Source organism: Hyla sarda, chromosome 1 (genome assembly GCF_029499605.1).
Source record: "Hyla sarda isolate aHylSar1 chromosome 1, aHylSar1.hap1, whole genome shotgun sequence".
NCBI lineage: Eukaryota > Metazoa > Chordata > Amphibia > Anura > Hylidae > Hyla > Hyla sarda.
In genome coordinates this window covers 145,892,598-145,916,291 of record NC_079189.1, presented here as the reverse complement: position 1 = coordinate 145,916,291, position 23,694 = coordinate 145,892,598, and positions in this window count along the sequence as shown.

Below are 23,694 nucleotides of genomic sequence, written 5' to 3'. Positions count from 1 at the left end.
AGTTAAATTTAAGGAGCCAAAAGCATAAGAACTGGAGGTGGCAGCAGCATGAGGAGACCATAATCTGGCAGAATGACACAGCCTGGAATTGGTGGCAGGGAGAAGAGACCATATAGTGGCAGAACGACCAAGCCTGGAAGTGGCAACAGCCTGATGAGACCATATGGCCTCAGAATAGAGAAGATTCAAAATATTTTAGAAAATTTTAATTCAAGATTTTAGATAGATTAAAAATTTAAAAGTTTAATTTAAACATCCTTTTTTTCTGTCCCTGCCTATTTCCCATCTATCCCTAACCCCCTCCCTACCTTAAAATTTTATTTTACTACATTAACCCCTTAAGGACCCAGGGTTTTACAGTTTTGGCATTTTCGTTTTTTCCTCCTTACCTTTTAAAAATCATAACCCTTTAAATTTTCCACCTAAAAATCCATATTATGGCTTATTTTTTGCGACACCAATTCTACTTTGCAGTGACATTAGTCATTTTACCCAAAAATCCTCGGCAAAATGAAAAAAAAAATCATTGTGCGACAAAATCGAAGAAAAAACGCCATTTTGTTACTTTTGGGGGCTTCCATTTCTAAACAGTGCATATTTCGGTAAAAATGACACCTTATCATTATTCTGTAGGTCCATACAGTTAAAATGATACCCTACTTATATAGGTTTAATTTTGTCATACTTCTGAAAAAAATCATAACTACATGCCGGAAAATTTATACGTTTAAAAATGTCCTCTTCTGACCCCTATAACTTTTTTATTTTTCCACGTAAAGGGCGGTATGAGGGCTCATTTTTTGCGCTGTGTTCTGAAGTACCATTTTTGTTTTGATCAGATTTTTTGATCACTTTTGATAAATTTTTTAATGGTATAAAAAGTGACCAAAAATAAGCTTTTTTGGACTTTGGAATTTTTTTTACGTGTAGGCCATTGACCGTGCGGTTTAATTAACAATATATTTTTATAGTTCGGACATTTACGCACGCAGCGATACCACATATGTTTATTTTTATTTTAATTTACATTCTTTATTTTTATAATGGGAAAAGGGGGGTGATTCAAATTTGTATTAGGGAAGGGGTTAAATGTTCTTTGAAGAATCACACTCACCACATAGCATGTCCCAAGGGAATCAGATGTTTATTCCATAAGAAATAGAAGCAGCAAGAAACAGGAACATTGCCATATAGCGGGGAGTGAGAGCTGCCGCTCTCGAGACGCAGGGGCACACAGGTGGGTGGTGACTAGTTTTGCGTCATCTGACGCTTCTTCCAGCCAGGTGTGTGCATCTCCTCCCTCAGGTAGTAACACTTATATATGCTAGACATACCTCTGTGTGAATAGTAACCAATAAACAGTGCAAGCTTAATAATGTGAACATGCAAAACAGTATTAAAACCAAAGTTATAAGAGAAGAAAGACAACAACACAGTATTAGTAACTCACAGGAATGCAGAGAAGTCATTACGTTCATTTAATTCGAGAGGGCCAGTAGCGTCACACTTTATAATCCATAAAGCCTCTCGGTGTAATAGGCAAGTGTGACGATCTTTTTTTGCAATGTTATAGCCCCCATAGGGAGCTATAACACTGCACACACTGATCTTTTACACAGATCACTGGTGTGTATTAACACGCCTGTGATCAGTGTTATTGGCGCTTGACTGCTCCTGCCTAGATCTCAGGCACAGAGCAGTCATTCGCCGATTGGACACCGAGGAGGCAGGTAGGATCCCTCTCGGTGTCCTGTGTTCGGGATGCCGTGATTTCACCGAGGGGGTCCCCAACAGCCCGACTGAGCAGCCGGGATAGTTTCACTTTCACTTCATAAGCGGCGGTCAGCTTTGATCGCCGCGTCTTAAGGGTTAATACAGGGCATCACCGCGATTGGTGATGTCCTGTATTAGCCGCGGGTCCCGGCCGTTGATGGCCGCCGGGACTGACCCGATATGACGCGGAGTAACCGCGTGACCCCGCGGCATATGGTGGGAGCCGGCGAAGGACGTAAATATACGTCCCTCATGGTTAAGGGGTTAACAATATGTTTTTATAATTTGGACATTTCTGCATGCGGCAATACCACATATGTTTATTTTTATTTTTATTTACACTGTTTTTTTTTTTTTTAATGGGAAAAGGGGGATGATTCAAACTTTTATTAGGGAAGGTGTTAAATGATCTTTATTCATGGGGCTATAACACTGCACACACTGATCTTTTACATTGGTCAGTGGTTTCTCATAGGAAACCACTGATCGATGATTCTGCCGCTTGACTGCTCATGCCTGGATCTCCGGCTGTCCTGTAAGCTGTTTGGGATGCCGCGATTTCGCCACGGCGATCCCGATGGCATGCTGGGAGTTGTAGTGGCGAAACAGCTGGAGGCACTCTGTGTTGAAAACAATAAGTTAGGGCCATGGCCGCAGCACTTTCCTGTTCCCCCCCCTGTCCGTGTTGAAAACCCTGAATCCCGCTCACCCCTGTGTTGAAACCCCCGAACCCTGCTTTCCCCCAACCCCCGTGTTGAAAATCCTCGAACCTCGATCTCCCCAAGACATACCCTAGTAAAGAGTAGGGCAGCAGCAGCAGTGTGTACATCCCGGGAGGCGGGGCCGGCGTGTGAGGACAGGGAGCCAATGCGCTCTCAGTGCTCGCTCCCGCCTGTTTGATTGACAGGCAGGGAGCGAGCGCAGGCTGAATGAATTCGGACCGATGACCTGGCCGGCATAGGTCCGAATTCAAATGGGACGTCACGCCAGCCTGCAGCCGGCCACTAGGAGGGAGACCCCTTGTGGCCTGTTTTCAAAATTAAAGTGAACTATTTTAATTTAAAAAAAAATTATGGATCTATATTAGAGATATGTTGTAGTACAAAAATACTACAACACATAAAAAAAAAAAGTTTTGTGACAGTGCCCATTTAAGGTGCCAACAGCATAAGAAGACCATACGGTGGCACAATGACACAGCCTGGAGGTGGCAGCAGCATTAGGAGACCATAATATGACAGAATGGCAGCCTGGAATTTGCAGCAGCAAGAGTAGACCATATAGTGGCAAAACGACCCAGCCTGGAGGTGGCAACAGCCTGAGGAGCCCATAGGGCCTTGCAATTGAAAGGATTAAAGATATATTTTCAAAGTTAAATTGAAGATTTTAAATAGATTACCATAAAAATGTTAAGGTAATGTCCCAGCAGCATGAGGAGACCATAGGGCCTCACAATTGAAAAGATTAAAGATATATTTTCAAATTTAAATTGAAGATTTTAAATAGATTACCATAAATATGTTTAGGTAATGTCCCAGTAGTATGATAAGACCACATGGGGGGCACAATGACACAGAGTGGAGGTGGCACTGGCATGAGAAGACCAAAATGTGGCAGGATGACCAAGCCTGGAGGTGGCAGCAGCAAAAGGAGACCATATGGGGATAAAATGACACAGCCTGGAGGTGGCGGCAGACTAACCTGACAAAAGGGCTTCATAATTGAAAAGATTAAAGATATTTTTTTTAAATTGCATGTGGCCATGTTAACATCCTCTGGATTCTTGATGAAAAACTGCTACATTGCAGTGTAGTGGATTTCGCCCCAACAGTCCACACTGACTGACTGCTACTGCTGACGACTGCTACAGCTGCTGCTGCCTGTTCCACTGCTTCATCATCATTGAGTTGTGTCAGCACGTCACTGATGTCCTCATCAGGTTCCTCAACAGTGTGTGCTTCAGGAGCCTGAACGCTCCCAACACCACCTACCACGCCACTCTCCTCATCACTACTTGCTCATCTAGTGAAGGAAGTAGGGGATGTCTCCTCCAATTCTTGTCTGGGCAGTAGCTGCTGACTGTCCTCTAGTAGATAGTCCTGACTAAATAGTGGAGCTGAACCCACAGCATAGGATACTTCTATGGGGGAGGGAAAAGCATAGGACAGTGGCAATTGGAGGACAGGGAGTGCTCCCAGGCCATGCCAACTGATGGTTGTGTCCGAGGAACCCATTGACTGTTGACTTGGGGTGTCAGATGTCACTTGAGATGGAGTGGATGACGAGTTAACCAGTTAATGACAGCAGATGAGTTGCCGGTCAAGACGCGACCGTTAGCTGATACCAGGAGCTCAGGCCTCTCGCTGAGACTTCTGCTGCCAATTGCCCCTAGTCTGCTGCAACCTCTGCCTGCGTCTGATGAATTTAGGCCTCTACCACATCTCTGTACATGTCCTGGCACTTCTCTACCTGACATACTTAGTACGTATATGAGGGGAGTACAATACGCTCCACTACACTTAAAACAGTATTTTTCTGGAACAGCAGCAGTGGCCTTTCACAGTATCTAGGCCCTTAAGACTTTAAGAACAAAATTGTACACCACGTAGAAGTATGTATGTGGCATGCACATATGAGGGGAGTACAATGCACTCCAGTATGCATAAAACAGTATTTTTCTACAACACCAGCAGGTGTGTACTTTTGGCTGGCCTTTCACAGTATCTAGGCCCTTAAAGACTTTAACAAAATGGTACACCACGTAGATATACAAATGTGGTATGCACTTATGAGGGGAGTACAATGCGCTCCCCTATGCTTACAACAGTATTTGTCTACAACACCAGCAGGTGTGTACTTTTGGCTGGCCTTTCACAGTATCTAGGCCCTTAAAGGGGTAGTCCAGTGGGGAAAAATGTATCCCCTATCCTAAGGATAGCGGATAAGTTTCAGATCGTGGGGGGTCTGACCGCTGGGGCCCCCAGTGATCTCCTGTACGGGGTCCCGACAGCTTGCATTAAGGGGGCGTGTTGACCGACGCATGAAGCGGCGGCTGACACACCCTCTCAATACAACTCTATGGCAGAGCCGGAACGCTGCCTTCGGCAATCTCCAGCTCTGCCTTAGAGTTGTATTGAGGGGGCGTGTCAGCCGTCGCTTCATGCGTTGGTCAACACACGCTATCTGGCCAGTGAGCCGGGGCCCCGTACAGGGATATTGCGGGGGCCCCAGCGGTCGGACCCCCCGCGATCTTAAACTCATCCCCTATCCTTAGGATACCACTGCACTACCCCTTTAAGACTTTAACAGGAACGAAAGGGTACACCACTTAGATGTACACACAGGTTACACTTAATAGAAGACCATATGCTTTTAGTGCTGTACACGGTTATAAAAGAATTTTTTTTTTTTACACCTTTTGGGAAAATTCCCTGTTGCGAATGGTGGAGTTTTATAGCAGTGTTGTTTAATGGACACTAAAAACGCTGGGAGTTAACGCCTGCTCAACCTATACCTAAATAAGTTAAATCATCTCCACCCGCTGGTCTGCATACTTGACTTGGAGCTGTATACGAGAAAGTAAAATACCTTGTGTAACCCATATTTGAACTGGGTGGTATGTGAGATATATAATCCTCTGGAGAGATTGTAAATAAATACTGACTGGGGAGCTTATAGTAGTAATATTTATTGGAGATTGAAAAGTGTTGGAATTAACATTTCTACAGTATATAACTGAATAAAAATTTTCAACCCTCCCACTACCATAGTCTACTGACCACCCTATAAAAGGATATAAAAGCACTGGAAGACAGAGTGAGGCAACATATAAGGAATGAAAGTACTTTCTACAAAGACTCTAACAGTGGAGCTGTCTGTGAAACTATACATTTGAGATCTATATTGCAGATAAAGAGCTATAGCCGGGAGGAAGTGAAAAGTAATGGCCCCTAAAAGAAATCCCACTAGCACAGTAAAGGAAAAAACAGGACAAAAGCCCTTAACAAGTTGGGGATATCAATTCTGAAATCTCTCTTCTTAGAAATGACCAATCTAATATACAGTCTAGATGTGGAGATGCAGAAGAGAGAATAAGTGCGGTGGAGGATGAGGTAATAAAACTTAAGAAAGAGATGAAAATATTGCAAACATAAAATCAGTGGCTGAGATATAAAGTATCAGACCTAGAAGACAGGTCAAGACGGTGTAATTTGAGGATTCTCGTTATCCCTGAGGGGTCAGAAAAAAAATGATATGACAGGTTTTATTCAAACTTGGATAACTGAGTTAGTGGGGAAAGAACTTCTGTCCCCACTCTTTAACATGGAAAGGGCCCACAGAATTCCATTAAGACAGGCCGTAACTGGATCTTCTCCAAGGCCCATCATTACTAAAACACCGAGCTACAGAGACATTATACTTAGAAAAACAAGGGCTATGGGGAGTCTGCAATTTAATAATGCAAAAGTCTCTATTCATCCAAACTATCATAATTTGAGGTTAAAAAGAGACTTCAAAATAATGAAATCAAGTATGGACTAATGTTCCCTGCTACACTTCGGGTGATGCACAAAGAAAAGGTCCGGTTTTTCTATACCCCAAAAGAAGCTTTGGATTGGATGGACAATGAAGGACTCAAATAACTAAGTGGCGGAGGTGTTGACGTAGGTTTGAGGTCTGGATCTTAAAAAAAAAGATTCAAACCACTTGGGGGGTTGGGGGGGCTGCAGTACGGTGGACATTATGGAGAAAATATACATTTGTGTTGTTGTTTTTTTTCCCCTCTTCTCTCTTTTTCTTCCTCTCCCTTCTCTTCTTTTCGATGTTTCTTTTTTTCTCTTAATTTACACATTAGCTACTTTTTGGGCACTTAAAATAGTATTTAGAGACATTGAGAATTGGTCTGATGCACTAAAAATATGTGATATAAGTTGTGAGAAGACACTAATAAAATACACATAAAGGAATGGTTAACAGAATAATAACATGGAATGTACGTGAATTAGAGGTGAGGGCTAAAAGAGTAGCGGTAATGAGTTATATTAAGAAATATATGCCAGGGATAATATGTTTGACAGAGACACATTTTAGGATAGTGTATAATAATAGGTGGGGATAACAATATCATGCAACATATTCGTCGTACTCAAGGGGGGTATCACTGCTTGTACACAGGGGGGTTAAATGGGAAGAGAGGGACGTTAGAATTGATAAGGAGGAAAGATTTATTTTCATCTAGGTAAAATGGGATGGAATCCTCCTCCGTTCGCCACTAAAATTATTGGAGCATTTGTCAATTTCTGTAAAGGAAAAGGCTATCTCCCTATCTTGGTAATAGGAGACTTTAATGGGGTGATGGATGAAAATGCTGATAAATTTAGGGTGGGGAGACCTAACTAAAAAATGGGTCCAACCCCTTTGGCGATTGTTAGTCAGGAATTGGGATTAATAGATCTGTGGAGGGTATGTAACCCTGACGATCAAGTATTCTCCTTTTGGAACAAAAGCCATCAGATATTCTCAAGAATAGACTTGGCATTAGGAATGTCCATATGTAATCAAAAACAGTTGAAATTAAATATCGGTACTTAAGTATATCTGACCATAACATTGAGGAAGAAAAATCAGGTAGAGAAAAAGCTGTTGAGTAGGGTAAAACAAGCAGAAGAACTTTTTTACAACTTGTTGACAATAAAAAATAAAGAGCAGTGGGAAAGGTGTCAGGTTTAATGAGGAAAAAGTTAGGAATAAAATGTTTTTTGCAGTTTGCAGGGAAGCAAAGGTTTTGGGAGGGAGGGAAAATGAACAAATGTCTTGTATCTTTGATAAAAAAGGAGAGATAGGAAAGGCATAACTGCGTTAAAAACTAAACAAGGAAATATTACTAATGATCCACAAATCATTATCCTCTCTGGTATTGCTGAGTATTTTGAGGGAATATATTCCTCTGAAGTATCCTGCTCTGAGATCAAGGTTCGGTCATATTTAGAGCAGATATATTTCCCGGCAATATCGGAAGAGGATAAAATAGAACTTGATGCTCCACTATCTTTAACCCCTTAAGGACACATGACGTACTGGAACATCATGTGTCCACTCCCGATCTATAACGCGGGGCCACGGCCGGGACCCGTGGCTAATAGCGCGCTGCATTGATCGCGGTGCCGCACGCTATTAACCCTTTAGACGTGGCGTTCAACTTTGAGTCTAAAGTGAAACTGAAAGCATGCCGGTTAGCTCAGTGGGCTGTTCGGGATAGCCGCGGCGAAATCGCGGCATCCCGAACAGCTTACAGGACAGCGGGAGGGCCCCTACCTGCCTCCTCGCTGCCCGATCGCCGAATGACTGCTCAGTGCCTGAGATCTAGGCATGAGCAGTCAAGCGGCAGAATCATCGATCACTGGTTTCCTATGAGAAACCAGTGATCAATGATGAAGATCAGTGTGTGCAGTGTTATAGGTCCCTATGGGAGCTATAACACTGCAAAAAAAAAGTGAAAAAAAAAGTGAATAAACATCATTTAACACTTCCCCTATTAAAAGTTTGAATCACCCCCCTTTTCCCATAAAAAAAAAAACACAGTGTAAATAAAAATAGCATATATGGTATCGCCGCGTGCAGAAATGTCCGAATTATAAAACTATATCGTTAATTAAACCGCACGGTCAAGGCCTTCGCGCAAAAAAATTCCAAAGTCCAAATTAGTGCATTTTTGGTCACTTTTTATATCATGAAAAAATTAATAAAAAGCGATCAATAAGTCCTATCAATGCAAAAATGGTACCGTTAAAAACTTCAGATCACGGTGCAAAAAAGGAGCCCTCATACCGCCCCATACGCGGAAAAATAAAAAAGTTATAGGGGTCAGAAATGACAATTTTAAACGTATTCATTTTCCTGCATGAAGTTATGATTTTTTCCAGAAGTACAACAAAATCAAACCTATAAAGTAGGGTATCATTTTAACCGTATGGACCTACAGAATAAATATCAGGTGTCATTTTTACCGAATAATGTACTACGTAGAAACGGAAGCCCCCAAAAGTTGCAAAATGGCGGTTTTTTTTTTCAATTTTGTCTCACAATGATTTTTTTTTCCGTTTCACCGTAGATTTTTGGGTGCAATGACTGACGTCCTTACAAAGTAGAATATGTAGCGCAAAAAATAAGCCATAATATGGATTTTTAGGTGCAAAATTGAAAGAGTTATGATTTTTTAAAGGCAAGGAGCAAAGTGCAAAAGGAGCAAAATGCAAAAACGGAAAAACCCCTGGTCCTTAAGGGGTTAAGTGAGCTAAATGGTGCTCTAGAATCAATTAGAGGGAACTCTTCTCCTGGAACGGATGGATTTCCATATGAAGTATACTGCAGATATAAGGAATATCTTATCCCCTGTTTTTTTTTAGAGTACTGACAGATGCATTGGAAAATGGTACTCTCCCAAGATCAATGCTCCAAGCTTAAATAATCCTTATCTTGAAACCTGACAAAAACCCTTGGGAAATTGAGTCTTAAAGACCGATTTCACTTCTAAACACCGATAATAAAATATATGCTAGACTATTAGCAAATAGGCTTCAAAAAAATAATTAGTAAAATAATTCATAAAGATCCGAATGGGTTTATCCCAGAACGCATGGGTAAATTTAACACAAGATTATACACAAATATGCAAATGAATGGAGAGAAAGGGTCCCACTCCATCCTGTCTTTGGATGCGGCAAAGGCATTTGACAGGGTGGAGTGGGAATACTTGTGGGGGACAATGAGATCGTTTGGCATAGGGAAGGAATTTATTAAAATGTTGAAAATACTGTATAAGAATGCAGAAGCAAGTGTGGAGGTGAATGGAGACTCCTTAAGATGGTCTTCTCTCTTTCGGGGGACCCGACAGGGTTGCCCATTGTCCCCTCTTTTGTTCGCCCTGTTTATCGAACCCCTAGCAACCCAGATAAGAGATGACCCAAAGATAGAAGGTTTTGGAACGGAGGGCGAAAGGGATAAAATATCCCTATATGCGGATGATTTTCTGCTCTATCTTAAAGACGCTCATACCTCGCTGCCCTTGGTTATGGAAAAAAATCTTAATATTTTGAAAATACTCAAAATGAGACATGTATTCGAAGGCTTCCAAGGGAAGTTTACAAATATATTTGGAATTTTGGAATCTGGTGTAATGGAAGTGGGGGAGTACAGGAAAAAAACTAGGGGTCCATTGTTTGATCAAGACCTGGGCAAGGCTTAAAAAGATCGAGGGAGTCCAACATAGTTTGGAAATATCTACGATATGGCATAATAAAAAGATAGAGGAATTCTATAAACTAGGATCATTAAAAAATATAGAAGATAAAGGAATTAGGATTTGATAAATTTCTGATTTGATAAAAGAGGGTAAGCTTTTTAGATGGGAGGATCTAAAAGAAAAGTTCGATTTGGAAGAAAAAGCATGGTGCGAATAAACACCTGGAAGTAAAGACAACAGAAAAGACTAGATTCAAAAGTAAAGAAAAGTGGTATAGAGACTTAGGGGAGATCGGAGAGGAGGAATGGGGGTGGATATACAGAAATGTAAAGAGATGCTCTTTTAATAGTAATCAAATATGGATCCTACATAGAATCTATTATTTCCCTAATACACTGCACAAAATGGGGAAACAACGGTGCGGGGAGCAGGAAGGTGATTTATACCATATGTATTGGGGTGTACTGAAATTTGAAAATATTGGAATGATGTATACATGGAAATTGGTAGGAAGGTGGGAAGGGAGATATGCCCCAAGATGGACATCCTTTGTGGAGAAGGCGAAAATGAGGACAAGGGAAAAGAAAGCAGATGTAAGGTAACCAGATATCTCTTTTATGCTAGATTGCTGATAACAAGAAGGTGGATATCCCCAAGGCTCTCGGATGTTAGCGCTTGGTCAGAAATATCCACGTATTTTGAAAAATATGCAATTGAGAGGACTGGAAGGGGAGATAGGAGAGGTTTAGCATTTTTAATTTTATATGGGGGGGGGGGGGGAGAGAATGAGAGAGGAGAAATGTTTCTTTTTTCTTTTTTTACCCTTTACAGCAGCAAGGGGGGAGGGGGATGGGGGAGGTTAAATTCTGGTTTTGTGAATCTGTATTAAAAACAAATATGAAAATAAAATTATATTTATAGAAGAAAAAAAGTATGTTTCAAAGAACCTCCCAGGCAACCCAAATTTGTTTTTATGTCATATTAAATAAGATAATAATAATTATTTATTTATATAGCGCTTACAATTATGGGGTACAAACAAAGACAAGTATCAGACATAATATTACACTATTCCAACAAGAGGTGTGGGGATATGTTGAGGATATGTTGAGGCCAATTAAAGAATGTTATAGGCCTGCCTGTCTGAAGAGATGTGTTTTCAGGCCACGTTTGAAACTATGGATGTTGTTGTTGAGTCTGAGGGATTGAGGGATAGCATTCCAGAGAATCGGTGTAGCACGAGTGAAGTCTTGGAGACGGGAGTGAGAAGTTTGGATTATAGAAGATGTTAGTGTGAGATCATTAGCAGATCGTAGAGAACGTGTAGAATGGTAGACAGAGCTGAGAGAGGAGATGTAGAGAGGTGCAGCATTGTAGAGGGCTTTGTGTGTGAGACTGAGGATTTTGTACTGTGTTCTGGACTGAATTGGTAACCAGTGTAGTGACTGGCACAGGGAGGAGGCATCGGTGTAGCGGCTGGAGAGGAAGATGAGTCTGGCTGCGGCATTAAGGATGGACTGGAGAGGAGAGAGTTTGGAGAAAGGAAGGCCTATTAGTAAAGAGTTACAGTAGTCAAGGCGGGAATGAATCAAAGCAATAATGAGAGTTTTAGCAGATTCAGTAGTGGGAAACGGGCGGATTTTGGAAATGTTTTTGAGATGCAGGTGACAAGAACGTGAAAGGGAATGAATATGGGGAGTGAAAGACAGATCAGAGTCAAGTATAACTCCAAGACAGCGAGCCTGCTGCCCGGGAGTTATGGTAGTACCACATACCGAGATGGAAATGTCAGGGTTAGGTACAGTATCAGTTGATGGAGAAAAAACAAGAAGTTCTGTTTTCGAAAGATTTAGTTTCAGATATAAAGAGGACATGATGTCTGAGACAGCAGAGAGACAGTCACTGGTATTCTGCACTCCTACAGAATACCAGTGACTGTCTCTCTGCTGTCTCAGACATCATGTCCTCTTTATATCTGAAACTAAATCTTTTGAAAACAGATAAACAATTATAAAGCTATGACTTTACTACAGAGCTTGGGAAAGACTATAATGATCTCCTTTCACTCATGTTTTGGTTAAAAATTATGTATGAAAATATGTTTTTATTTTAAATTAGTTGAATTATTTTTTTTTTTTTTAGAACAGCCTTCTTTGAAGCTAAATGCTTTTACATCAGAAACCTAATTTTGGGCACCACAAAATTATACAGCATCATACTTGTACAATGACTGAACTCTTTTTGTGGTAAATGAGAAATTTATTTCATTAATCACTGGGGAAAAAGAAAAACAATAATACTAAAAAAAAACTTACAGGCTATAGTTTGTTGATCAAAAACCCCAGGTTTAAGTGCAAAATCTAACAAATGTGAAAGGTGGATTGGTACATTAGACAGGGAACTTGCCAAACAATGTTGAGAAATAGCACAACGAGACAATGCTTTTGTTGTAAAGTGCATATAACCTTTACTTAAAAAGGTCAAAATTATAAAAGAAATATAAGCAAGCCAAACTCTTTTCGCTAGGCTTCCTCCCTTGAGATATGGAGTAGCTAAACTAACTTTGAGCAATTCCTCAAATTTATGTGCTGTGGGGCCAATTCACATATAAAATAAGCATCAAAAAAGAAGAGCCTTGTCACTTGCAATGTTAATATTTCAAAACAACCAAGGTGAAGCATCAGCATTTTCAGCACTAGTGGATATATCATCACAAGTCTGATTATGATACAACGCCAGAAAAGTACATTTTCTGACCTTAGCTATAATTCACTCACTTTAAAACCATGTAGTTGTCATTTATTGGGGTACAGGATTTTCTTTGAAGTGAATAGGTGGTAATGCACCTAGTCCAATCAGAAACCACTATCTTAGACATATGATTCTATCCTTAGTTTATTTTTCCTTCCTTTAAAGTTGACATGATGATATTTCGTAAAGGAAATGTTTCACCTATATATTTGTTTACAGATTAAAGGGGTATTCAAGGCAAAAACTTTTTTTTATATATCAACTGGCTCCGGAAAGTTAAACAGATTTGTAAATTACTTCTATTAAAACATCTTAATCCTTCCAATAGTTATTAGCTTCTGAAGTTTTCTGTCTAACTGCTCAATGATGATGTCACGTCCCATAGGAACTGCACAGCTCCCGGGACGTGAGTCATCAGAAAGCAAGGATTAAGATTTTTTAATCAAAGTAATTTACAAATCTGTTTAACTTTCCGGAGCCAGTTGATATATTAAAAAAAGTTTTGACCTGGAATACCCCTTTAATACCAACACTTATTTTTTTCTATTTAACAGTTTTTTTTCCTGATTGTAATTTTTTTGTATATTGTTATCTGTACACAGCAGCCACATGGATCATAATAATCTATATTTTTCCAAATCGTAGTCACCTTTGCACTAAAGTTTTACGTGGATAGACTCAACAATGCAAGTCCTCAGTAACAAGCTCTATCAAACGCAATAAAGCATTAATCCATATGTCTACTTGATTAATAAAGCTGTACCACTAGACAAATTCATTTTATATTTATTAAAAGGACCACTCACAGACCATATTTTGTTGGTACAATACATCCTTTGTTTTTCCTTTGTTAAAACATAACTTGTTTCAAGATGTTTTTTAGTGTTACAGCATCAGTCAGATTTTAATGGACCTTAGCTTGAACCTGCCTTTATTGAACTACATTGACCTATGTGCTTTGCTCAAGATTGATAGGGCCTGCTACAGACAGGCTGTCACGATTCGGCTTCCAGGTAGTGGATCCTCTGTGTCAGCGAGGGATTGGCGTGGACCGTGCTAGTGGACCGGTTCTAAGAGGCTACTGGTATTCACCAGAGCCCGCCGCAAAGCGGGATGGTCTTGCTGCGGCAGTAGCAACCAGGTCGTATCCACTAGCAACGGCTCTACCTCGCTGACTGCTGAGAAGGCGTGGGACAGAAGGACTAGGCAGAGGCAAGGTCAGATGTAGCAGAAGGTCGGGGGCAGGCGGCAAGGTTCGTAGTCAGGATGGATAGCAGAAGTTCAGGTACACAGGCTTTGGACAACACTAAACGCTTTCACTGGCACAAGGCAACAAGATCCGGCCAGGGAGTGCAAGGAAGGAGACTAGATAAAGGCAGGGAGCAGGTGGGAGCCAAGTAAGCTAATTGGGCCAGGCACCAATCATTGGTGCACTGGCCCTTTAAGTCTCAGAGAGCTGGCGCGCGCGCGCCCTAGAGAGCGGAGCCGCGCGCGCCAGCACATGACAGCAGGGGACCGGGACGGGTAAGTGACCTGGGATGCGACTCGCGAGCGGGCGCGTCCCGCTGTGCGAATCGCATCCCCAACGGCCAAAACAGTGCAGCGCTCCCGGTCAGCGGGACTGACCGGGGCGCTGCAGGGAGAAAGACGCCGTGAGCGCTCCGGGGAGGAGCGGGGACCCGGAGCGCTAGGCGTAACAGTACCCCCCCCCTTAGGTCTCCCCTTCTCTTTGTCCGGTAACTGCCTCCCCTGGGATGAGGACACCGGGAAAGAATGGAGGGTTTCCTCAACGGCAGGCAGTACAGCAGGAGTGGGGATGGGGAGGGAGGGCAGAGGGCGAGGCCTGGCACGGGGCAGTGTGACACCAGGACGGGGGCCATGGGGAGGCACAGAGGCTTGCCTGATGGGACTGGGAGGGGGGGAGAGGCACTTCCTGTGGCAGGCAGAGTCCCAGTTCCTGATCTCCCCGGTGGTCCAATCAATGGTGGGGGAATGAAGCCGGAGCCAAGGCAGACCGAGGAGGACCTCAGAGGTACAGTTGGGGAGAATGAAGAACTCAATCCTTTCGTGGTGGGGTCCGATAGACATCAGGAGGGGTTCTGTGCGGTAACGCACGGTGCAGTCCAATCTGGCTCCGTTGACCGCGGAAATGTAGAGCGGTTTGACGAGACGGGTCACCGGGATGCTGAATTTATTAACAAAGGACTCCAACATAAAATTCCCGGAGGCACCAGAGTCCAAGCAGGCCACGGCTGAGAGGGAGGAGTTGGTTGTAGGAGAAATCCGCACGGGCACCGTGAGACGTGGAGAAGAAGACTTAGAACCAAAAGATGCAACACCCACGTGAGCTGGGTGCGTGCGTGCGTTTCCCAGGCGTGGAGGACGGATAGGGCAATCCACCAAGAAATGTTCAGTACTGGCACAGTACAGACAGAGATTTTCTTCTCTACGGCGATTCCTCTCTTCCTGGGTCAGGCGAGACCGATCCACTTGCATAGCCTCCTCGGCGGGAGGCCCAGGCGAAGACTGCAAAGGATGCTGTGGGAGAGGTGCCCAGAGATCTAAGTCTTTTTCCTGGCGGAGCTCTTGGTGTCGTTCAGAAAAACGCATGTCAATGCGGGTAGCCAAATGGATGAGTTCTTGGAGGTTGGCAGGAATCTCTCGTGCGGCCAGCACATCCTTGATGCGACTGGATAGGCCTTTTTTAAAGGTCGCGCAGAGAGCCTCATTATTCCAGGATAGTTCAGAAGCAAAAGTACGGAATTGTATGGCGTACTCGCCAACGGAAGAATTACCCTGGACCAGGTTCAGCAAGGCAGTCTCAGCAGAAGAGGCTTGGGCAGGTTCCTCAAAGACACTTCGGACTTCAGCAAAGAAGGACTGGACTGTGGCTGTGGCAGGATCATTGCGGTCCCAGAGCGGTGTGGCCCAAGACAAGGCCTTTCCTGAAAGAAGGCTCACTACGAACGCCACCTTAGACCGTTCTGTAGGAAACAAGTCTGACAACATCTCCATATGCAGGGAACACTGAGACAAAAATCCACGGCAGAGTCTGGAGTCCCCATCAAATTTGTCCGGCAGGGACAAGCGGAGGTTAGGAGCGGCCACTCGCTGCGGAGGAGGTGCAGGAGCTGGCGGAGGAGATGGTTGCTGCTGTAGCAGAGGCAGAATTTGCTGTAACATGGCGGTCAACTGCGACAGCTGCTGTCCTTGTTGGGCAATCTGCTGCGATTGCTGAGCGACCACCGTGGGAAGATCAGCGAGACTTGGCAGCGGCACCTCAGCGGGATCCATGGCCGGATCTACTGTCCCGATTCGGCTTCCAGGTAGTGGATCCTCTGTGTCAGCGAGGGATTGGCGTGGACCGTGCTAGTGGACCGGTTCTAAGAGGCTACTGGTATTCACCAGAGCCCGCCGCAAAGCGGGATGGTCTTGCTGCGGCAGTAGCAACCAGGTCGTATCCACTAGCAACGGCTCTACCTCGCTGACTGCTGAGAAGGCGTGGGACAGAAGGACTAGGCAGAGGCAAGGTCAGATGTAGCAGAAGGTCGGGGGCAGGCGGCAAGGTTCGTAGTCAGGATGGATAGCAGAAGTTCAGGTACACAGGCTTTGGACAACACTAAACGCTTTCACTGGCACAAGGCAACAAGATCCGGCCAGGGAGTGCAAGGAAGGAGACTAGATAAAGGCAGGGAGCAGGTGGGAGCCAAGTAAGCTAATTGGGCCAGGCACCAATCATTGGTGCACTGGCCCTTTAAGTCTCAGAGAGCTGGCGCGCGCGCGCCCTAGAGAGCGGAGCCGCGCGCGCCAGCACATGACAGCAGGGGACCGGGACGGGTAAGTGACCTGGGATGCGACTCGCGAGCGGGCGCGTCCCGCTGTGCGAATCGCATCCCCAACGGCCAAAACAGTGCAGCGCTCCCGGTCAGCGGGACTGACCGGGGCGCTGCAGGGAGAAAGACGCCGTGAGCGCTCCGGGGAGGAGCGGGGACCCGGAGCGCTAGGCGTAACACAGGCTCTATCAATTGTAGAGTTATACCAAGCACCGATGGAGAGGTCCGCCCTCTGGATACCTCAATAGCATGATCGGAGGGGGCGATCCACACCACTGAGCAGCTTGGGGCCGCTCAGTATGGCACAGGTCACGAGTCAGGAGCCTGTGACATACCACCATTAAGGGGTTAAATATTAAATATATGTTCTGATAACAAATTTCCTATAAAGAGAAACATAGCAGCTATTTATAAAAATGTGTGTGATACTATATCATGTAGTATGTGCAAGCAAATCCCTTGATTTCAGTTATTATTAAATAATAGAAAAATAATGTTACAATTTTATTCACTTTAATTCTCTTAAGTATGAAGTTTATTTACAGAATCCAACTTTTTATACGACATGTAGAATCCATTGAAAAGCAAAGAATATAATAAAACAAAATGCCACAAACCTGGCAGTTTACCACTGTGACCAGTGATTTGCTGAGTGGGCAGTTTCTTTATGGAGGACATGCCACAGGAACCTGAAGGAGGCGGTGATAAGCGAGGACTATTAGCATCAGGATCAGAAGAGGTGAGTATACCTTTTTGGAACTTTATACCACCCCTAGCCAACCTACATTTCCTAGGTTAGCCACACACCTAGTCACCTTCTTTCTGCCTACTAAATGTTGGATTAAATTATTTCCCTATTATACTATAATATGTAATATTTTAACATATGCAAAATTTCTGATTGCTAAGAATTGGAAAACTACTGATTTCCATTTGATCACTGAACTAATAAACTAGAATTGTAAACTGAAAGGTCCATTAGCTTCCTAACTATAATTCTTACTTAACCAAATAGTCACTTGGGATTCCCAAACTTAAATAAAAGCGTAACACCAATAGGCCTCATACATGCATTGTACCCTCCTATAATCCCTTATCTAGACCCTCTGTATATATTTGCTTGGGATCTATGACTCATTTATTGTTCTTGTGTATTATTATTGTAGTATTGTTGTGCAAGACCCAGCTGTGCTCAAAATATTGTGATTATTTGCCCTTTTTTTGCCGCACTTACCAGAAAGGTGTGGCTTTCCTGGAAGGGGCATAGTTTTAGCTGTAGGGGGGCGTGGTCACCCCTGCTCAATTAATTTGTCGATAGTTTATGCTTACTGGCAAGTGTAAATTACAGGGAGGGTGCAAAGGCTCACTGGATTTATGTAAAGGTGTGCGTCTCTACATAATATTAGGCAATTCATTTAAAACGGCACGTGAGATGCTGGTCTTGATAACCCTCCCCCCGTAAATGTTGTTAACAGCAAAATATTTCACACATTTATTTTGTGGTTCATTCTCATGAAATCATTTAAAGGGGAGCTCCGGTGGGGAAAAATAAATCAAATCAACTGGTGCAAGAAAGTTAAACAGATTTGTAAATCACTTCTATTTAAAAATCTTAACCCTTCTAGTACTTATCAGCTGCTGCATACTACAGATATACTACAGAGAAATTTGTGAAGTCGTTTCCAGCCTGACAACAGTGTTCTCTACTGACACCTCTGTCCGTGTCAGGAACTGTCCAGAGCAGGAGAGGTTTTCTATAGGGATATTATTCTACTCTGGACAGGTTCTGACATGGACAGAGGTGTCAGCAGAGAGCACTGTTGTCAGTCTGAAGAGAAATTCACAAATTGCTCGGTTTTCTAAAGCAGCTACTAAGTACTGGAAGGATTAAGATTTTTTTAATAGAAGTAATTTACACTTATGTTTAACTTTCAGGCACCGGTTGATATGAAAACTTGTTTCCAACGGAGTTCCCCTTTAAGGACCTAAGATGATAAAAAATGTTTTGAATACAAACTTTTAGAAGCAATTGCTTATAATGTATTTATATTATTATTGATTCCAAGAACATATATTTCTTTTTACCTCTCGTTCTTTTTCCAAACGTTTTGAGAGCATTTCAATCAAAATAAGGTGCACTCAAGTTAAAACCCATTTTCCCCTTTCAACATATTAGACAACAATGACCACCGATTGTAATCACTCAATAGTGCGAGAGTAAAACTCTGAAATCTCTTAAAATAACAGAAGCTTCAATAGTGTCAGTTCTCTATAGTATGGATGTTACCACTGTCAAAGCAGCCCAAATTAAAAAGAGAAAGTACTCCTTATAGTTCCTTTTAAAATCAACCCAAATGCATCACCAACTAAACTTTTCTTTCTTTTAACCCTTTGCCGCAAATGGAGATTCATTAACGTCCATTTGTGGCTACTGAGGTGTAACGCGTGCTCAGCAGGTGAGCGTGCATCATACCTGATGGGTCCCGGTTGCTATAGGCCACCAGAACCCATGGCTAATGCTGATCATCGCCGATCAGGCTGTTGTTCAGCATTAACCCTTTAGACGCGCCGATAAACTTGATTGCCGTGTCTAAAAAGAAAGTAAACATTGCCGGTTAGCTCAGTGGTGCTGTCCAGGACCGCCGTTTTGAAATCGCGGCTTGCAGGATGCAGGAGGATTCCTACCTGCCTTCTCATTGTCCGATGGCCGAATTACTGCTCCGTGCCTTAGATCCAGGCAGGAGCAGTTGAGCGGCGATAACACTGATCAATGCTAGTGATGAGCGGCATAGGCCATATTCGAATTTGCGATATTTCGCGAATATATGGACAAATATTCGCGAAATTCGCATTTTCGTTATACTGGTTTTTTTTTTGCGCATATGTGAAAATATATGCGCATATTCGTAAATATTGAGCCCTCCCTTCTTTAATGGTATAGGGAACTGTAACTAGTGCATTAACTCTGTGATTTTTTGCCCTTTGAAACCAATAGGCCCAATGTGGTCTATGGGGATCTCACAGCATGTAAAACAGTAAGCTAAGCAGGATGTCTCAGCAGCACAGTGGATGGGAGACCACCACGGGTTCAAGTCCCAGGGTGGGACAGAGTTTTACAGTGTTGTGGCTTAACTTTCCAGCTTTTCCTGGAAAAGTTTCTGAGTTGCCCATAGCAACCAGATTGCTTCTTTCATTTTTCACAAGATCTGTAAAGCAAAGAGAAAAACAGGCGCTCCCTTGTGAAGAACCAACGGATCACAGGTGTGTGGGAGGGGGAGGGAAAAGTAAGGCTCACCCTGCCAGGTTGTGCGTACTCCCACACAACCAAGATGTGCGTTTGGTATGATGATCTCAGTCTGCAGCCTTCCCAGAGATGGCGTAGAGATGTGAGGTGAACTTCAGAAACGATGGGAATATCGGCGCTGACCAAGGAGAGGACAATAGAGCCAGGTGTGTAGCGAACAGATTTAATCCAATGCAACGCGTTTCACCGCGCTTGCGCGGTTTCATCAGGCATAACAAACACTTCTCAGGGAGGGATTTATATACACGCAGGTATTAACCCCTACCTGACAAAGTAGATTTTCACAAAAAGTGTATATATATATACTCATAAACTACATTTAAATACTTAAAATAATTAAAATAAGCATATATATTCATAAAATGCATCAAGGAAATATAATAATGAATAAACAATTAAATATGTTTCAATATGTATACATGTGGATGCATTCATGTGCATATACGTCTTTGCGCGCATGTGTCCATGTACATGTGTATGTATATGTATGTGTATGTATACATGTGTGTATATATGTCTGTTAATTATCATATCTTGACCATATACAGTAGGGTTGGCACACATGCGGGTGTGTGCGCATATGTGTATATATGCATATATATTTTATGTATGTGTATGGTTTATGTCCCACGCATTATGTGTGCCTGGTCCTTTCCCTATTTTTCATTATCCCCTCTTCTTTATTATAATTCTTGGTTTTATTATTGTTTTGTCTTATTAATTGTTTATTCATTATTATATTTCCTTGATGCATTTTATGAATATATATGCTTATTTTAATTATTTTAAGTATTTAAATGTAGTTTATGAGTATATATATACACTTTTTGTGAAAATCTACTTTGTCAGGTAGGGGTTAATACCTGCGTGTATATAAATCCTTCCCTGAGAAGTGTTTGTTATGCCTGATGAAACCGCGCAAGCGCGGTGAAACGCGTTGCATTGGATTAAATCTGTTCGCTACACACCTGGCTCTATTGTCCTCTCCTTGGTCAGCGCCGATATTCCCATCGTTTCTGAAGTTCACTTCACATCTCTACGCCATCTCTGGCAAGGCTGCAGACAGACGTTGCTGACGTCCTGGCCGGCTAGTGCAGATATAGTAATGTACTCGTACGGTACTGGGTTCCAGCTACAGATGTTCTACTTACCCACGCTACTTGCGTAAACCATGTCTGTGAATTGCCAAATGAACGTAACCTTTATGGTTGCGTAAGGAATGTATTTTAACCGCATCTGTTCACTATGTTGTATGCACACTGCCAGACGAAGGGTCCAGTTCGGACCAGAAACGCGTTGCTTTCTGTGCTAATACAACCACATTTAGACACTAAGAAGGGTCTACCGAGCTTTCTTTCCATCAGGACCAGCGCCACCAACGGCCCAACTTTGCCTTTTTCTTGTTACTTCATTTTTGAAAAGGCCTATGAAAAATGAAGGATGCAATCTGGTTGCTATGTGCAACTAAGAAACTTTTCCAGGAAAAGTTTCTGAGTTGCCCATAGCAACCAATCAGATTGCTTCTTTCATTTTGCAGAGGCCTTGTGAAAAATTAAAGAAGCGATCTGATTGGTTGCTATGGGCAACTCAGCTGCTTTTCCAGGAAAGTAAAGTTTAGCCACAACACTGTAAAACTCTGTCCCTCCCCAGGACTCGAACCTGTGGTGGTCTCCCATCCACTGTGCTGCCAAGACAGTCCTGCTTAGCTTACTTTTTCACATGCCGTGAGATCCCCATAGACCACAATAGGCCTATTGGTTTCAATGAGCAAAAAAAATCACAGAGTTAATGCACTAGGCACAGTTCCCTATACCATGAAATAAGGGAGGATTCAATATTCGTGAATATGCGCATATGCGCATATATTTTCGCATATGCGCATATAGTTTTGCATATGCGGAAAAAACGAATATTCGCAATTACGAATATAGAGTGCTATATTCGTAATATTCGCGAATTCGCGAATATGCGATATTCGCGATTAAAATTCGAATTGCGAATATTCGTGAGAAACACTAATCAATGCCATGCTATTGCATGGCAGTGATCAGTGTAGGAAATCAGTGTGTGCAATGGTATAGCCCCCTATGAGGGCTATAACATTGCAAAAAAAATTTAAAATAAAGTGTTAATAAATGTGATTAAAATAAATATGTCGTTAATTAAACCGCATGGTCAATGGAGTAAACGTAAAAAATTCCAAAGTCCAAAATAGCGCATTTTTGGTAACTTTTTAAACAATAAAAAATGAATTAAAAGTGATCAAAAAGTCCGATCAAAACAAAAATGGTACCGATAAAAACTTCAGATCATGGCGCAAAAAATGAGCCCTCACACTGCCCCTTATATGGAAAATTTAAAAAGTTATAGGGGTCAGAAGAGGACATATTAACCCCTTCAGGACCAAGCCCTTTTTGGCCTTAAGGACCAGAGCGTTTTTTGCACATCTGACCACTGTCACTTTAAACATTAATAACTCTGGAATGCTTTTAGTTATCATTCTGATTTCGAGATTGTTTTTTCGTGACATATTCTACTTTAACATGGTGGTAAATTTTTGTGGTAACTTGCATCCTTTCCTTGTGAAAAATCCTAAAATTTGATGAAAAATTTGAAAATTTTGCATTTTTCTAACTTTGAAGCTCTCTGCTTGTAAGGAAAATGTATATTACAAATAAAAAAATTTTTTATTCACATATACAATATGTCTACTTTATGTCTGCATCATAAAAGTGACGAGTTTTTACTTTTGGAAGACACCAGAGGGCTTCAAAGTTCAGCAGCAATTTTCCAATTTTTCACAAAATTTTCAAACTCACTATTTTTCAGGGACCAGTTCAGGTTTGAAGTGGATTTGAAGGGTCTTCTTATTAGAAATACCCCACAAAAGACCCCATTATAAAAACTGCACCCCCCAAAGTATTCAAAATGACATTCAGTCATCATTTTAACCCTTTAGGTGTTTCACAGGAATAGAAGCAAAGTGAAGGAGAAAATTCACAATCTTCATTTTTTACACTCGCATGTTCTTGTAGACCCAATTTAAAATTTTTTACAAGAGGTAAACGGAGGAAATGTATACTTATATTTGTAGCCCAATTTCTCTCGAGTAAGCACATACCTCATATGTCTATGTAAAGTGTTCGGCGGGCGCAGTAGAGGGCTCAGAAGGGAAAGAGCGATAAGGGGATTTTGGAGAGTACGTTTTTCTGAAATGGTTTTTGGGGGCATGTTGCATTTAGGAAGCCCTTATGGTGCCAGAACAGCAAAAAACCCTCACATGGCATACCATTTTGGAAACTAGACCACTTGAGGTACGTAACAAGGAATAAAGTGAGCCTTAATACCCCACAGGTGTTTCACGACTTTTGCATATGTAAAAAAAAATTATTTTTTTTCACTAAAATGTGTGTTTCCCCCCAAATTTCACATTTTTCCAAGGGTTAATAGCAGGAAATACCCCCCAATATTTGTAACCCCTTCTCTTCTGAGTATGGAGGTACCCCATAAGTTGACCTGAAGTGCACTATGGGTGAACTACAATGCTCAGAAGAGAAGGAGTCATATTTGGCTTTTTGAGAGCAAATTTTGCTCGGGGGGCATGTCGCATTTAGGAAGCCCCTATGGTGCCAGAACAGCAAAAAATACCCACATGGCATACCATTTTGGAAACTAGACCCCTTGAGGAATGTAATAAGGAATAAAGTGAGCCTTATTACCCCACAGGTGTTTCATGACTTTTGCATATGTAAAAAAAAATAAAAAATTTCCACTAAAATGTGTGTTTCCCC